The sequence below is a fragment of the Rhinopithecus roxellana genome, chromosome 17 (genome assembly GCF_007565055.1).
Source record: "Rhinopithecus roxellana isolate Shanxi Qingling chromosome 17, ASM756505v1, whole genome shotgun sequence".
Taxonomy (NCBI): Eukaryota; Metazoa; Chordata; class Mammalia; order Primates; family Cercopithecidae; genus Rhinopithecus; species Rhinopithecus roxellana.
Genome location: NC_044565.1, coordinates 40406453 through 40423001, shown reverse-complemented (window position 1 = coordinate 40423001; position 16549 = coordinate 40406453). Strand labels below are relative to the sequence as shown.

Below are 16549 nucleotides of genomic sequence, written 5' to 3'. Positions count from 1 at the left end.
CATTTCCAATCTTACTACAAAGCTACAATAATCAAGACAGTGCGGTACTGGCATAAGGATAGACATACAGATCAATGGAACAGAATTGGGAGTCCAGAAATAAACCCACATTTCCATGGTCAACTGATTTTCATCAAGGGTGAAAAAGAATAGTCTTTTCTACAAATGGCACTAGGATAGCTAGACAGGCTAATGCAAAATAATGAAGTTGGATCCTTACATCACACTATATGTAAAAATTGACCCAAAACGGATCAAAGACCTAAATGTAAGAGTCAAAACTGTAAAACTCTTATAAGAAAGCATAGGGGTAAATCTTTGTCACCTTGGATTTGGCAATGGATTCTTAGACACTAAAAGCACAAGCAACAAGCAAAAAAATGAATTGGACACCAAAATTAAAAACTTTTGTGCTTCAAAGGACATCAAGAAAGTGAAAAGATAGCTTACAGAATGTGAGAAAATGTTTACAAAATATGTATCTGATAAGGGAATGTGTATCCAGAATATATAAATAATGCCTACAACTCAACATTTAAAAGAAAAATAACCCAATTTTTAAAATGGTGAAAGACTTGAATAGACATTTTTCCAAAGAAGATATACAAATGGTCAATAAGCGCATGAAAAGTTGCTCAACATCATTGGCCATCAGGAAAATGCAAATCAAAACCACAGTGAGATATCACTTTAACACTCAGTAGAATAGCTATAAGCAAAAAGCTACATAACAACAAATGTTGCCAAGGATGTGGAGAAACTGGAACCCTCTACACTGCTGATGGGAATGTAAAATAATGCAGCCACTTTGGAAAGCCACCTGTTAGTTCTTCAAAAAGTTAAACATAGAGAGTTACCATATGACCCAGATACATACGCAAAATAATTGAAACAGGTACTCAAACCAATACTTGTACGCAGATGCTCATAGCAACACTATTCACAATAGCCAAAATGTGGGAAAAAACCCAAATATCTATTGACTGATAAATGGAGAAAGAAAATGTCATATACCTATACAATGGAATATTAATCAGTCACAAAAAGCATGAACCTTGTAAATATTTTGCTGTGTGAAAGAAGCCAGACACAAAAGATCACACGCTGCATGACTCTATTTGTATACAATATCCAGAATGGGTAAATCCATAGCAACAGAAAGCAAATTATAAATTGTTAGGGACTTGCCAGGCACAGTGACTCACGCCTGTAATCCCAGCACTTTGGGAGGCCAAGACAGGTGGATCACTTGAGGTCGGGAGCTGGAGACCAGCCTGGTCAACATGGTGTAACCCCGTCTCTACTAAAAGTATAAAAATTAGCTGGGCATGGTGGTGCATTCCTGTAATCCCAGCTACTTGGGAGGCTAGGACATGAGAATTGCTTGAACCTGGGAGGTGGAGGTTGCAGTGGGCTGAGAACACGTTACTGCACTGCACTCCAGTCTGGGCAACAGAGTGAGACTCTCAAAAAAAATAATAATTGTTAGGGACTGGAGAGAAGAAAATGTGACTGTGTAATGGATGTGTGCGTAATGGATGTGTGGTTTTGGGGGTAATGAAAATGTTTTGGAGCTTGATGAAGGTGGTGGTTGCACAACATTGTGGATGCACTAAATGTCATTAAATTGTACACTTTTGTTAATTTTCTTATGTGAATTTCACTTCCAATAAAAAGTGAAGGCTGGGCATGGTGGCTCACACCTGTAATCCCAACACTTTGGGAGGCCAAGGAAGGAGGATTGCTTGAGCCCAGGAGTTCAAGACCAGCCTGGGCAACATAGCAAGACCCTATCTCTACAAAAAAATTAATAAAAATTTTAAAAAGGAATGAAGTAGGTTTGTGCTACAACATGGATAAACCTTGAAAACATGCTATGTGAAAGAAGACAACCACAAAACATCACATATGATTCCATTTTTATAAAATGTCCAGAATGGGCAAATATATAGAGACAGGCAAGATTAGTGGTTGCTCAGGGAAGGAGAGAGAAGAATGATATGGGCACCTGGGATGATAGCTAAAGGTTACAGAGTTTCTCTTTGAGGTGATGAAAATGTTCAAAACTGATTGTGGTAATGGTTGCATAACTCTGAGAGTATACTTAAAACCACTGGATTGTACCATTTAAATGGGTGAATTGTATGATATGTGGATTATATTGCCAGAAAACTGTTTCAAAAAAGCCAATATTGCATTAAATTGCATTTGGGTAATAGAAATATAACCCATAATCTCACCAATTTATCCTAACAGTTACATCATTTTGTTTAATCTCTTCTTGTGTTTGCCCGTGTATGTATATCCATCATGCACAGGGCAACGTTATTATCTGCTTTTTTACAGACAAACTGAGACCCAGAGACGGCACTGCGTCTAAGAGCAACAGAAAAAGTGGTTTGAGCAGTGCGCTCTTGATGACGGTGTTGCTGTGTTAAACGAATTAATACATGAAAGGACTTGGAATACTGCCTGACATATAGTAAGTGCTCAAAAATGTTAGCTATTACTAGTAGACCACATGAAGGACTTTTAGAAACAACTGTATTGTGTTTATCCCCATTTTTGGCTTGGCTCACGTTATTCCCCCACCTAGAAGGTTGTCTTTTGTTTGCTGCCTATTGAAATTGTTCCCTTGTTCAAGGCCCTGCTCAAATCTCACCTCCTTCATGAAGCTGCTGACCTCTTCTTTCTGTGTGGTATTGTGCTCACAACATTGAAACACTTTAGCAGTCTAATGTTCTCATTGTTTTGTTGTTACTGGTCTTGACTCTGTGACCAGCTCTTCTGCTCTATTAGAAATATTTTGTTGGCCGGGTGCGGTGGCTCACGCTTGTAGTCCCAGCACTGTGAGGCCAAGGTGGGCAGATCAGGAGTTCAGGGGATTGAGACCATCCTGGCCAACATGGTGAAACCCCTATCTCTACTAAAAATACAAAAATTAGCTGGTGGCGTGGTGGCGCATGCCTGTAGTCCTAGCTACTTGGGAGGCTGAGGCAGGAGAATAGCTTCAACCCGGGAGGTGGAGGCTGCAGTGAGCCAAGATCGCGCCACTGCACTCCAGCCTGGCAACAGAGTGAGACTCAAAAATAAATATTTTTTTGGCTGGGAGCGGTAGCTCACGCCTGTAATCCCAGCACTTTGGGAGGCTGAGGAGGTGGGCAGATCACCTGAGGTCAGGAGTTCAAGACCAGCCTGGCCAACATAGTGAAACTCCGTCTCTACTAAAAATACACAAATTAGCTAGGTGTGGTGGCACACACCTGTAATCACCTGAGGTCAGGAGTTCGAGACCAGCCTGGCCAACATGGTGAAACCCCATCTCTACCTAAACTACAAAAATTCACTGGGCGTGGTGGCGCATGCCTGTAGTCCCAGCTACTCGGGAGACTAAGGCAGGGGAATCACTTGAACCTGGGAGGTAGAGGTTGCAGTGAACCAAGGTCACACCACTGCACTCCAGCCTGGGCAACAGAGCAAGACTGCGTCTGGAAAAAAAAAAAGAAAGAAAGAATCTAAACAAATCAATGTAAGTGGATGGCGGCCAGGCACAGTGGCTCACGCCTGTAATCCCAGCACTTTGGGAGGCCAAGGTGGGTGGACCACGAGTCAGGGATTCAAGACCAGCCTGACTAACATGGTGAAACCCTGTCTCTACTAAAAATACAAAAATTAGCTGGGTATGATGGGATGCACCTGTAATCTCAGCTACTCAGGAGGCTGAAGTGGGAGAATCACTTGAACCCAGTAGGCAGAGGTTGCAGTGAGCTGAGATGGCGCCACTGTACTCCAGCCTGGGCGACAGAGTGAGACTATGTCTCAAAAAAAAAAGGTGATGGCAAGCAAATTGATGCAAACTCTTAAAGAATAATGAGGCTAGGCCAGGCGTGGGGGCTCATACCTGTAATCCCAGCACTTTGGGAGGCCAAGGTGGGTGCATCATGAGATCAGGAGTTCAAGACCAGCCTGGCCGAGATGGTGAAACCCCGTCCCTACTAAAAATACAAAAAAATTAGCCGGGCGTGGTAGCAGTTGCCTGTAATCCCAGCTACTCAGGAGGCTGAGGCAGAGAATTGCTTGAACTCGGGAGGCAGAGGTTGCAGTGAGCCAAGATCGCATCACTGCACTCCAGCCTGTGCAACAGAATGAGACTGTCTCAAAAATAGTAACAACAACAACAATAATAATAATGAGGCTCACATCTGTAATCCCAGCACTTTGGGAGACCAAGGTAGGAAGATCGCTTGAGAATGTGAGACAAGCCTAGGAAACATAGTGAGACCCCATTTTTACAAAAAAAAAAAAAAAAAAAATTAGCGAGGCATGATAGTACGTGCCTGTAGTCCCAGCTACTCAGGAGGCTGAGGTGGGAGGCTCACTTAAGCCCAAGAGGTCAAGGCTGTAGTGAGCGACAATCATGCCACTGTACTCCAGTCTCCAGTCTGGGCAACAGAACAAGACCCTGTCTGAATAATAATAATAATAATAATAATAATGAAGTGTTTCTCCTTTTAGTAAATATTTTTAACTTGGCAAAACGACATCTTCTAAACATGTAAATTAAGGTGTAGAGTACATAGCCTGCTAAACTGTACACTTTTACCGTAGTTATCTGAATAAGTTATCTGAATAACCTTTTTCGTCCTATCCAGGTGAGGCAGAGACACAGAGATATGGAAGAACATTGGACAGATTTACATCAATATATTAATTAAGGTGATTTCAGAGATGGAGCAGGAGAGGAAGACTTATAGATGCTTTTTCTTTTGCTTTTTGCTTGCTCGTATTTTCTTTTTAATTATTATTCAGTATTTCAAGTAGACAGAAAAGTACAAAGGATAATACAACAAATATCCAGGTACCCACCACCCATCATTTTTACATAGTAGCATTTGATGTTTTGAAATGAGACATAAAACATTACAAATACCCTATCACCAAGGATCCTGCATCCTCCTCTTCTTTTCCCAGAAGTGAACATTTCTCTGAATTTGATGCTTACTATGCCTATGCATGTTGTTATACTTTTACTACATATTTTATATAGCTACAGCATAATATGTTATGTACACTTTATATAATGACCTCATATTATTCATATCCTTATGCAATTTTTTAGACTCTATTTGTTTGAGAATTATATATTTTGATTCAGGTAGCTTAAGTTTATTTTAGCTACTCAATAGTAATCTAGTCTATTAATCTACTAAAATATATTTCATGTCTATGGACATTGAGGTTATTTTCAGTTTTTTCTTTAATGTTGTAGCAAAACATTTGCTCATTTTTCTTGTGCCTACATGGGTATGCACATTGTCAACTTGACTAAACATTTGCAAAAAGTTTTCTCCAGAGTTGTACCAGCTTAGGCTCGCAAGCAGCATATAAAAGCCCCAGTTGTTTCCTCGGCAACAATTGGGGTTATATCAGTCAGAATAACTAAATTATGCTATAGTAACACAATCACAGAAATCTCAGTGTCTTAATTCAACGGTCTATTTCTTCTTCATGAAGTTCTGTTATCATAGTCACTCAGGGACCAGGGCTGACAGAACTTCCATCCTGACACTTGCTTCTATGAAGTAGGGGGAAAAAACTGACTAAAGGGCTCAAATTTGGCTCTTCCCAATTTCTGCACACAAGTGACCATATCAGTTCTGCTCACAATTAATTGGCTAACACTTGTTTTAACAAGTCTTGTGACCACATCTAACTTCAAAGAGTTCCCACTCCTACCTTTAGGATCTGAATGTCTGTGAATGATGACTGCAGGTACTGATAAACTATACTTTTTCTAGTGCAGTGAGTATGAAATAGTCTCTTTATTTTTATTTATATGTCCTGATTATTAATGAGGTTGAACATACATTCATAGGTTTGTTGGTCACTTATGTTTTCTCTTTTGAAAATTACCTGTTTATATCCTTTGTCCATGGTCTTAGTCCATTTATGCTGCTATAACAGAATACCCCAGAGTGGGTAACTTATGAAGAACAGAAATGTATTTCTCACAGCTCTGGAGGCTGGGAAGTCTAAGCTCAAGTAACTGGCATTTGGTCTGGTGAGGGCCTTCTTGTGTGTCCTCACAGGGCAAAAGGTGGAAAGGCAAGCTAGGTAAATGCTGCATGGAGCCCTTTTCTTTTCTTTTCTGTTCTTTTCTTTTCTTTTCTATTCTTTCTTTTCCTTTCTTACTCCTTCCTCCTCGGCGGAAGGGAGGATTCTGGAGGGATGGAAGGGGGGAGAGCGGGATTTTGTTCTTTCCTTCTTCCCTCCTTCCTTCCTGCCTTCTTCCTTCCTTCTTACTTCTTCCTTCATTCCTTCCTTCCTTCCTTCTTCCTTCCTTCCTTCCCTCCCTCCCTCCCTCCTTCCTTTTCTTCTTTCCTCTCTCTTTCTTTCCCTTTCCTTTTCCTTCTTTTCCCTTTCCTTTCCCTTTCCTTTTCTTTTTCTTTCGTTTTTGACAGAGTCTTACTCTGTCACCCAGGCTGGAGTACAGTAATGTGATCATGGCTCACTGCAGCCTTGATCTTCCCTGGCTCAGTTGATCCTCCCACCTCAGCCTCCCAAATAGCTGGGACTACAGATGCACACCACCACATTCAGTTGATTTTTTTTTTTTTTTTTTTTTTTTTTTTTTTTGTAGAGACAAGGTTTTGCAATGTTGTCCAGGCTGGTCTCAAATGCCTGGGCTCAAGTGATCAGCTCACCTCAGTCACTCAAAGTATTGGGATTACAGGTGTGAGCCACCATGGCTACCCCTTTTGCCCATTTTTATGTTGGATTTTTAGTGTTTTCTCATCAATTTCTAAGGGTTCTTTATTTAGTAGGGATACTAGCTTTTTGCCTGATATGAATAACAAATAATTTCCTGTTTTTCTTTTTTCTTTCTTTTTTTTTTTTTTTGAGACGGAGTCTTGCTCTGTCACCCAGACTGGAGTGCAGTGGCACGATCTCGGCTCACTGCAAGCTCCGCCTCCCGGGTTCACGCCATTCTCCTGCCTCAGACTCCCGAGTAGCTGGGACTACAGGCGCCCGCTACCATGCCCAGCTAATTTTTTTTGTATTTTTAGTAGAGACGGAGTTTCACCGTGCTAGCCAGGATGGTCTAGATCTCCTGACCTTGTGATCCGCCCATCTCGGCCTCCCAAAGTGCTGGGATTACAGGCGTGAGCCACCGCGCCCGGCCAATTTCCTGTTTTTCATTTGCATTTTTTTCCTTGGTGAATTATGTCTTTTGGCCATTCTGAAAGGTTTTTAAAATTTTTTAGCTACTCAAATTTACCAGTCTAATCTTTCACGACTTTACATTTGAGTCACATTTGGAAAGACCTTTCACACTTAAAGCCTATAAAGAAATTCGTATTTTCTTCTAAAACTTGCATGGTTTTATTTTCCCATGTAAATATCTGATCCACTTGAAAGTTTTCACATGGTATAATGTGTGATATAGGCATCCAACTTTTTTTTTCTTTCTGATGGCTGTGCAATTTCCAGTGTCCATAAACATGCTTATTGAATACATTTTTTTCTTCCACTAGTTTGAAATACTGCATTTATTACATACTAAATTCTGGTTTAAGGTAATGCTAACTGCAAAAAATGGTTCCAACACAATAGAAGTTTATTTCTCATTTGAATAAAATGCAAATATGTGTTCCTGATTGGCAGGCAGCTTTTTCGATTGGTAATTCAAGGCTCTTCTCATGTTCTGGTTCCAGTCTCTTTAAAACATGGCTTCCATGGTGCTGTGGTTTTCTGTCTCAAGTCAGAGGACAGAGAGAGAGAGCGCAGGGTATTGCTTGTGAGGCACTTTTGTGGGAGAGGCTGGTAGTGGCATATATCATTTTTGCTCATATTCAGTTGCCTGAATTCACTCACGTGGCCACACCTATCTACTATTTCCCCATTAAGGAACCTTTTCTTTATTTTCTTTATTTTTTGAGACAGAGGGTCTCACTGTGTCACCCAGGCTGAAGTACAGTGGGGTGATCTAGGCTTACTACAACCTCCGCCTCTTAGGCTCAAAAGCAGTCCTACCACCTCAGCCTCCCCATTAGCTGGGTCCACAGGCATGTGCTACCACACCCTGCTAATTTTTGCATTTTTTGTAGAGATGGGGTTTTGCCATGTTGCCCAGGCTGGTCTCGAATTCCTGAGCTCCAGCAATCCACCCACCTCGGCCTCCCAAAGTGCTGGGATTACAGGCATGAGTCACTGCACCCAACCAAGGAGGCTTTTACTTTTTAATTAGTATTCCCTATTGTTTTTTCTTTTCCTTAATCAATCTTGTCCAAGGCTGATATATTTTAAGGTTTTTCAAATAACCAACTTTTTAAAAAAGTCCCATTAAGGCCAGGCGTGGTGGCTCACACCTGTAACCTCAGCACTTTGGGAGGCTGAGGTGGGTGGATCACCTGAGGTCAGGAGTTCAAGACCAGCTCAGATAACATGGTGAAACCCCATCTCTACTAAAAATACAAAAATTAGCTGGGTGTGGTGGTGGGTGCCTATAATCCCAGCTACTCCGGAGACTGAGGCAAGATAATCATTTGAACCAGGAGGCATAGGTTGCAGTGAGCCAAGATCATGCCAAGATCATGCCATTGCACTCCAGCCTGGGCAACAATGGCAAAACTCCGTCTCAAAAAAAAAAAAAAAAAAAAGGCTGGGCGCAGTGGCAATTCCAGGACTTGGAAGGTGGGCGGCTCATGACGTGAGGAGATCGAGACCATCCTGGCTAACACGGTGAAACCCCGTCTCTACTAAAATTACGGAAAATTAGCCGGGCGTGGTGGCGGGCGCCTGTAGTCCCAGCTACTCAGGAGGCTGAGGCAGGAGAATAGCGTGAACCCGGGAGGCGGAGCTTGCAGTGAGCTGAGATCGCGCCACTGCACTCCAGCCTGGGCGACAGAACAAGACTCTGTTTCAAAAAAGAAAAAAAAAAAAAACCTTTTTTTCTCATTACTAGCTCATGGCACTTCCTTAAATTTAGTCCAGGCCGGGCACGGTGGCTCAAGCCTGTAATCCCAGCACTTTGGGAGGCCGAGACGGGCAGATCACGAGGTCAGGAGATCGAGACCATCCTGGCGAACACGGTGAAACCCCGTCTCTACTAAAAAATACAAAAAACTAGCCGGGCGCGGTGGCGGGCGCCTGTAGTTCCAGCTACTCGGGAGGCTGAGGCAGGAGAATGGCGTAAACCCGGGAGGCGGAGCTTGCAGTGAGCTGAGATCCGGCCACTGCACTCCAGCCTGGGCGACAGAGCGAGACTCCGTCTCAAAAAAAAAAAAAAAAAAAAAAAAAAAAAAAAAAAAAAAAAAAATTTAGTCCAGAGGGCAGTTTTTTTGTTTGTTCTTTTTCTTTGTTTGTTTTTGAGATGGAGTCTTGCCCTGTCGCCCAGGCTGGAGAGCAGTGAAGCAATCTCGGCTCACTGCAAGCTCCGCCTCCCGGGTTCACACCATTCTCCTGCCTCAGCCTCCCTAGTAGCTGGGACTACAGGTACCCGCCACCACGCCTGGCTAATTTTTTGTATTTTTAGTAGAGACGGAGTTTCACCGTGTTAGCCAGGATGGTCTCGATCTGCTGACCTTGTGATCTGCCCGCCTCGGCCTCCCAAAGTGCTGGGATTACAGGCATGAGCCACCGTGCCCGGCCTGCAAATACCTTTTATTCTGGAACTAGATCAGTTGATTATAAAGTTCACATGAAAAAATAAATATGAAAGAAGACCTAGGAAAATCTTGTAAAAGAAAATTCAATTTGGTTCAGAGAGACAGACTAGTCCTACAAGATACAAGAGTATACTATAAAGCCTCTGCAATAAAAACTGAGTGTGTTGGCAGATCACTGTAACATAATAGAAAGTCTAGAAATAGGCTCAAGAAAATAAAGAATTTTAACATATAGCAAAAGCGGCATCTCAAATCACTAGATAGGCTTTTTAATAAATAATAGCATTGGGACAACTGAATATTTTGAAAAATACAGATTTGGATTATACCTGGCACCATATACAAGGATAAAATCCAAATGAGAGCTATATGTAAAGAATTAATTCATATAATAGAAGAAAATATGGATGAGTTCCTTTATAAGCAAGGAGTGGGAGAAAGAAATAAGAGGAAAGATTGATAACCTTAACTACTTAAAAAAGAAAACTTCATGGCAAAAAAAAAAAGTCAGAAAAGATGACAAACTGGGAGAAAATACTGCAAGGCTAATATACAAGTTCTTTAAAAATCAGGATGAAAAGGCTGGGTGTGGTGGCTCACACCTGTAATCCCAGCACTTTGGGAGGCCGAGGCGGGCGGATCACGAGGTCAGGAGTTCAAGACCAGCATGACCAATATGGTGAAACCCCATCTCTACAAAAGAATACAAAAATTAGCTGGGTGTGGTGGCACATGCCTGTAATCCCAGCTACTCAGGAGGCTGAGGCAGGAGAATCACTTGAACCCGGGAGGCGGAGGTTGCAGTGAGCCAAGATTGCACCACTGCACTCCAGCCTGGGTGACAGACTGAGACTCTGTCTCAAAAAAAAAAAAAAAAAAAAAATCAGGATGAAAAAGACAAAAAGATACAAACATATTATGAAAAAGGAAAAAAGATATGAATAGACTGTCCACAGAAAAAGACATATGAATGGCCCTTAAATGAAATGCTCAACATGTTCATTATGAGAGAAATGCAAATTTAAAATATGCTGAAATACTAATTCCTATCTATCATGTTGGCAAAAATCTAAAAGTACAAAATGGTACTACTCCAAGGAGAGGAATTTGGCAATGTCTAGCAAATGCTCATATATATTTATCTTTTGGTCCAGTAATGCCACTTCTAGGAATTTACTATGAAGATACAACTTGACAAATATAGAACAATAGGAGCATAAGATTACTCATTGTAGAATTATTTATACACAATAGCAATAATGTGGAAACAACTCAAATGTCCATTAGCAAGAGACTGGGTTGAATAATAGGACATCAGCACACTGGAGTATTGCACAGCTATTAAAAAAACAAGGACAGGCTTTGCGCAGTGGCTCACTCCTGTCATCCCAGCGCTTTGGGAGACTGAGGTGGGAGGACCGCTTGAGCCCAGGAGTTCAAGACCAGCCTAGGCAACATAGTGAGACGTCATCTGTACAAAAAGTAAAATTACCCGGGTATGGTGGCAAGCCCTATGGTTCCAGCTACTCGGGAGGCTGAAGTGGGAGGACTGCTTGAGCCCAGGAGGTCGAGACTGTAGTGAGATAAGATCATGCCACCCAACCTGGGTGACAAAACGAGAACCTATCTCAAAAAAAAAAAAAAAAAAAAGGACAATGACGATTTCTGTGAATTGAAATGGAAAGAAAGAACTATATAGAGCAAGATACTTTCGTTCAAGAAATGCAAACAAGAATCTAATAGATTCTCTTTAACAGTACAATTTATTTACTATTTTAATTAACAATATGTCCACATTAGTCCAAAAACAAATATATGTATTTATTTTTGCAAAAAGAAACAGAGATGTGGCTGGGCATGATGGCTCACGCCTGTAATCCCAGCATTTTTGGGAGTCTGAGGCGAGCGAATCACGAGGTCAGGAGTTCAAGACCAGCCTGGCCAATGTGGTGAAACCCCATCTCTACTAACAATACAAAAAATTAGCTAGGTGTAGTGGTGGGCAACTGTAATCCCAATTACTCAGGAGGTTGAGGCAGGAGAATCGCTTGAACCTGGGAGGTGGAGGTTGCAGTGAGCTGAGATCGCGCCACTGCACTGCAGCCCAGACGACAGAGTGAGACTGCATCTAAAAAAAAAAAAAGAAAAGAAACAGAGATGTACCAAAAATAGTGAAATAAGTTATCTCTGGGGGACAGAGGAAGGAATAGGTGGAAGGGATAGAGCTGAGGAAGCTAGACTTTTCTAAGCATAACTTTTTACATAGTTCTGACTTTAAAATTTTTTAACTTTGAAATTATAGATTTAAACCAAGTGTGGTGGCTCATGCCTGTAATCCCAGCACCTTGAGAGGCCGAGGTGGGCAGATAGCTTGAAATCAGGAGTTCAAGACCAGCCTAGGCAACATGGCAGAATCCTATCTCTACAAAAAATACAAAAATTAGCCAGGCGTGTTGTGTGCCTGTAGTCTCAGTTACTTGGGGGGCTGAGGCGGGAAGATCCCTTCAAACAGGGAGGTCGAGGCTGCAATGAGCAGAGATCATACCACTGCACTCCAGGCTGGGCAACAGCGACCCTGTCTCAAAACAAACAAAAACAAAACAATGTGACTTGCAAAATAATGCATTGGAGTTACTGGTCTCTTAATACAAATGCTTTGAATTGTGTCTCTGCTTGTCACCCTTGACCTTTTTTACATCCTGGGGCAATATGCCATTGTTAGACAAGGAGGAGGACATATATATATACCTTCCTTTTGGAAAAAGGATGACTGTAAAAGCAGAAATAAGAAAAGAGAAGCTGTGCCCACAACACTAACATGCTTTTAGGCAAGTCAATTTTAGGGAAGAGTTTATATGAAACTGAAGATCTGGGAATTGATCCCTTAAGAAGAAAGTCTGTGTACGCTTTGAAGGCCACTGGTATACACATGCCTTTTTGCCTACTCCTTTTAATTCTTACAACCTACTCTAATTGCGCCTCTGTCTCCACAACTATGTTGAACATACTTTTACAAAGGCCATCAATGACATGCACATTGCTAAACATACACAAAAAATCATGAGCAAGTAGTTACAAGCTTCAGGACATATAAAAAGAAATTCTAATGCAGAAATTTTATCCAAAGTTTCACCCATTTTATAATCAATATTAGTAAAAAAGACCAAGACACATGGGCCAGGCGTGGTGGCTCACACCTGTAATCCCAGCACTTTGGGAGGTCGAGGTGGTTGGATCACCTGAGGTCAGGAGTTCGAGACCAGCCTGGCCAACATGGTGAAAACCCATCTCTACTTAAAATACAAAAATTAGCAGGGCATGGTGGTGCACACCTGTAGTCCCAGCTACTTGGGAGGCCAAGACAGGAGAATCACTTGAACCTGGGAGGCGGAGGTTGCAGCGAGCCAAGATGGCGCCACTGCACTCCAGCCTGGGTGACAGACTGAGACTGTGTCTCAAAAAAAAAAAGGCTTAAGACATGGAGTACATTAGTTTAGGGAAAGGTCTCCTGACCTAGCCGGCCCCAAGCAGGAGTGACATAGTTGTAGAGGGGTGCATTTAAGCAAACCTGGCTGGTCCATTTTCTGAACTAGACAGTCCACTAGAATTTTGATAAAGCATCTCATCAGTTATGGGCATGTTGATGAAGAGTCAACTCTGTAAAATGTTTGAAGAGATTTATTCTGAGCCAAATATGAGTGACCATGGCCCATGACACAGCCCTCAGGAGGTCCTGAGAACATGTGCCCAAGGTGGTTGGGACACAGCTTGGTTTTATACATTTTAGGGAGGCATGAAACATCAATGAAATACATTTAAGAAATACATTGGTTTGGTTCAGAAAGGCGGGGCAACTCAAAGCAGGGACTTCCAGGCTATAGGTAAATGTAAACATTTTCTTTTTTGGGATGGAGTCTCACTTTGTCGCCCAAGCTGGAGTGCAGTGGCACAATCTCTGCTTACTGCAACCTCCATCCCCTGGGTTCAAGCAATTCTCCTGCCTCAGCTTCCTGAGTAGCTGGGACTACAGGTGCATGCCACTATGCCTGGCTAATTTTTTGTATTTTAGTAGAGATGGGGTTTCACCATGTTGCCCAGGCTGGTCTTGAACTCCTGAGGTCAGCAATCTACCCGCCTTGGCCTTTTAAAGTGCTGGGATTAGAGGCATGAGACACTGCGCCCGGCCAATTTAAACATTTTCTAATTGACAATTGGTTGAGTTGACAATTGTCTGAAGACCTGGGATCAATAGGAAGGACATGTTCAGGTTAAGCTAAAAGATTATAAGACTTCAAAAGGTTCTTCAAAAGTTCAAAAGGCATGCACCTGTAGACCCAGCTATTCAGGAAGCTGAGGCAGAATTGCTTGAACCTGGTGCGGCGGAGGTTGCAGTAAGCAGAGATGGTGCCACTGCACTCCAGCTTGGGCGACAAAGTGAGACTCCATCCCAAAAAAGAAAAAGAAAATGTTTACGTTTACCTATAGCCTGGAAGTCCCTGCTTTGAGTTGCCCCGCCTTTCTGAACCAAACCAATGTATTTCTTAAATGTATTTTATTGATGTCTCATGCCTCCCTAAAATGTATAAAACCAAGCTGTGCCCCAACCACCTTGGGCACATGTTCTCAGGACCCCCTGAGGGCTGTCACAGGCCAAAGTCACAAAAGGTTCTTTTGAAGTCTTATAATGGCTGCCCTTAGAGATGCCAGATGACAAATGTTTCCTATTCAGACCTTTAAAAAGATGCTAGACTTTCAATCTCTTCAGGTTTGGGAGGGTCTGGAAGAAAAAGATCTAGCTATGTTAATAGAGATTCTTTACAGATGCATATTTTCCCCCACAAAGCACAGCTTTGCAGGACCATTTCAAAATATGGCAAAGAAACATGTTTTGGGGTAAAATATTTTGACTTTCTTCTTTGTCACATAATATCATGCCAAAGTCAGACTGGAAAGCAAGTCACCATATATAGGGTTAAATAAAACTCATCTGATGAGAATTTATGGTTTGTAGGGCATGACTCCCCAGGCCCCTTAGATAGAAATTTGGGCAGGATTTAAAAAAAAAAAAAAAAAAAAAATCAGAGCTTAGTCCTGAGGTAGCTTCTGAAGTGGTGGGAAAGACTGTGAGATTTGAGGAAACATTTGGTTCAGCCATTGTTCTTACGAGATACTGACATTTCAACCTATTATAAAGAGGGAAATTTAAAGTATTAATGTGTTGGTGGGACCTGTTTTTGTTTTGTTTTTGTTTTTAATTCACTGGTCCCTAAAGAAACTTCTCTCTCAGGCCACAATATAACCAGATACCAGACACCGAGATGTTTCGGAGAGAGGGTCGTGGAGCCAAGATTGCAGCTCCTTATTGAGGAAAACAGTCCTCAAGGATCCGGAGTCATTTCTCCCGTGTTCAGCTTGAAAACCTTGGGCGACTTCTGGAGATTTCAACCTCTCACAAATGCAGAAACGTGACTGGCGCAGCATCCTTTCCGGAATTGGTGATGTCTTTCTGTAAGGGTTGATTTTCCATCCCATCAACCAAATCGGGAAAGCCGGAGCATCCTTTTCTCCAAGAATGACAGGTGGTTTCTCTCAGGCTTTTCTGTCCTGGCGCCTTTCTCTCCAATGCAGTCTATGAAATACATTATTTTTTTTGAGACGGAGTCTCGCTCTGTCGCCCAGGCTGGAAGGCAGTGGCATGATCTCGGCTCACTGCAAGCTCTGCCTCCCGGTTTCACGCCATTCTCCTGCCGCAGCCTCCCGAGTAGCTGGGACTACAGGCGCCCGCCACCACGCCAGCTAATTTTTTGTATTTTCAGTAGAGACGGGGTTTCACTGTGTTAGCCAGGATGGTCTCGATCTCCTGATCTCGTGATCCGCATGTCTCGGCCTCCCATAGTGCTGGGATTACAGGTGTGAGCCACTGCGCCCAGCCTGGAATATTTTTAAATATGTAGATTATTAACCCCTGACACACTTGAAAGTCCTTTATAACCAACTTCCTCCTCAATATAAAATATTAATGTAATTTGGCCGGGCGGGGTGACTCATGCCTGTAATTCTAGCACGTTGGGAGGCCGAGGCGTATGGATTGCCTAAGCTCAGGAGTACGAGACCAGCCCGGGCAACACGGCGAAACTCCGTCTCTACTAAAATAAAAATTAGCCAGGAGTGGTGGTGCGCGCCTGTAATCCCAGTGAGCCGATCGCGCCACTGCACTCCAGCCTGGGGACAGGGTGAGACTCCGTTTCTAAAAAAGAGAAAAAAATTAATGTAATTTTTAATTTTTTTCCTCCCTCGCCGTCCAGCTCCTAACATTAATTTTTTTTTTTTTTTTTTTTTTTGAGACGGAGTCTTGCTCTGTCGCCCAGGCTGCAGTGCAGTGGCGCGATCTCGGCTCACTGCAAGCTCCGCCTACCGGGTTCACGCCATTCTCCTGCCTCAGGCTCCTGAGTAGCTGGAACTACAGGCGCCCGTCACCACGCCCGGCTATTTTGTATTTTTAGTAGAGACGGGGTTTCACCGTGTTAGCCAGGACGATCTTGATCTCCTGGCCTCGTGATCCGCCCACCTTGGCCTCCCAAAGTGCTGGGATTACAGACGTGAGCCGCCGCGCCCAGCCAACATTAATTTTTTAAAACTCGATTTAGACACCGTTTGGAGACGGCCAGGTGCTGAATACCTGCTGATATAATGCAGTGTATTTTTGTTTGAGAGCCACAGGAAGACGCCTTGTGGCTGTTGTACTGGTATTCCCTCTTCATAGGAGGGATGGTGCCTCTGGACATCTTCCGACAGCAGGCTCCCTGGGTGAGGTTAGCAGCGCCAGCCCGGGTTAGCGGAAGCAGCCTTCAGGTCGCATAAGGAAGCAGGTTTATCAGTAT

General features: G+C 42.8%; 1 long non-coding RNA gene across 1 annotated transcript; it reads right to left on the bottom strand.

The window, feature by feature from the left end:
- Positions 1-14905: 14905 nt before the first annotated feature.
- On the bottom strand, positions 14906-16549 carry LOC104673429. Its single transcript, XR_749513.1, has 2 exons — positions 16348-16549; positions 14906-15297 (listed from the first exon to the last, which is right to left on the bottom strand). It is a non-coding gene; the product is annotated as an uncharacterized LOC104673429 (long non-coding RNA).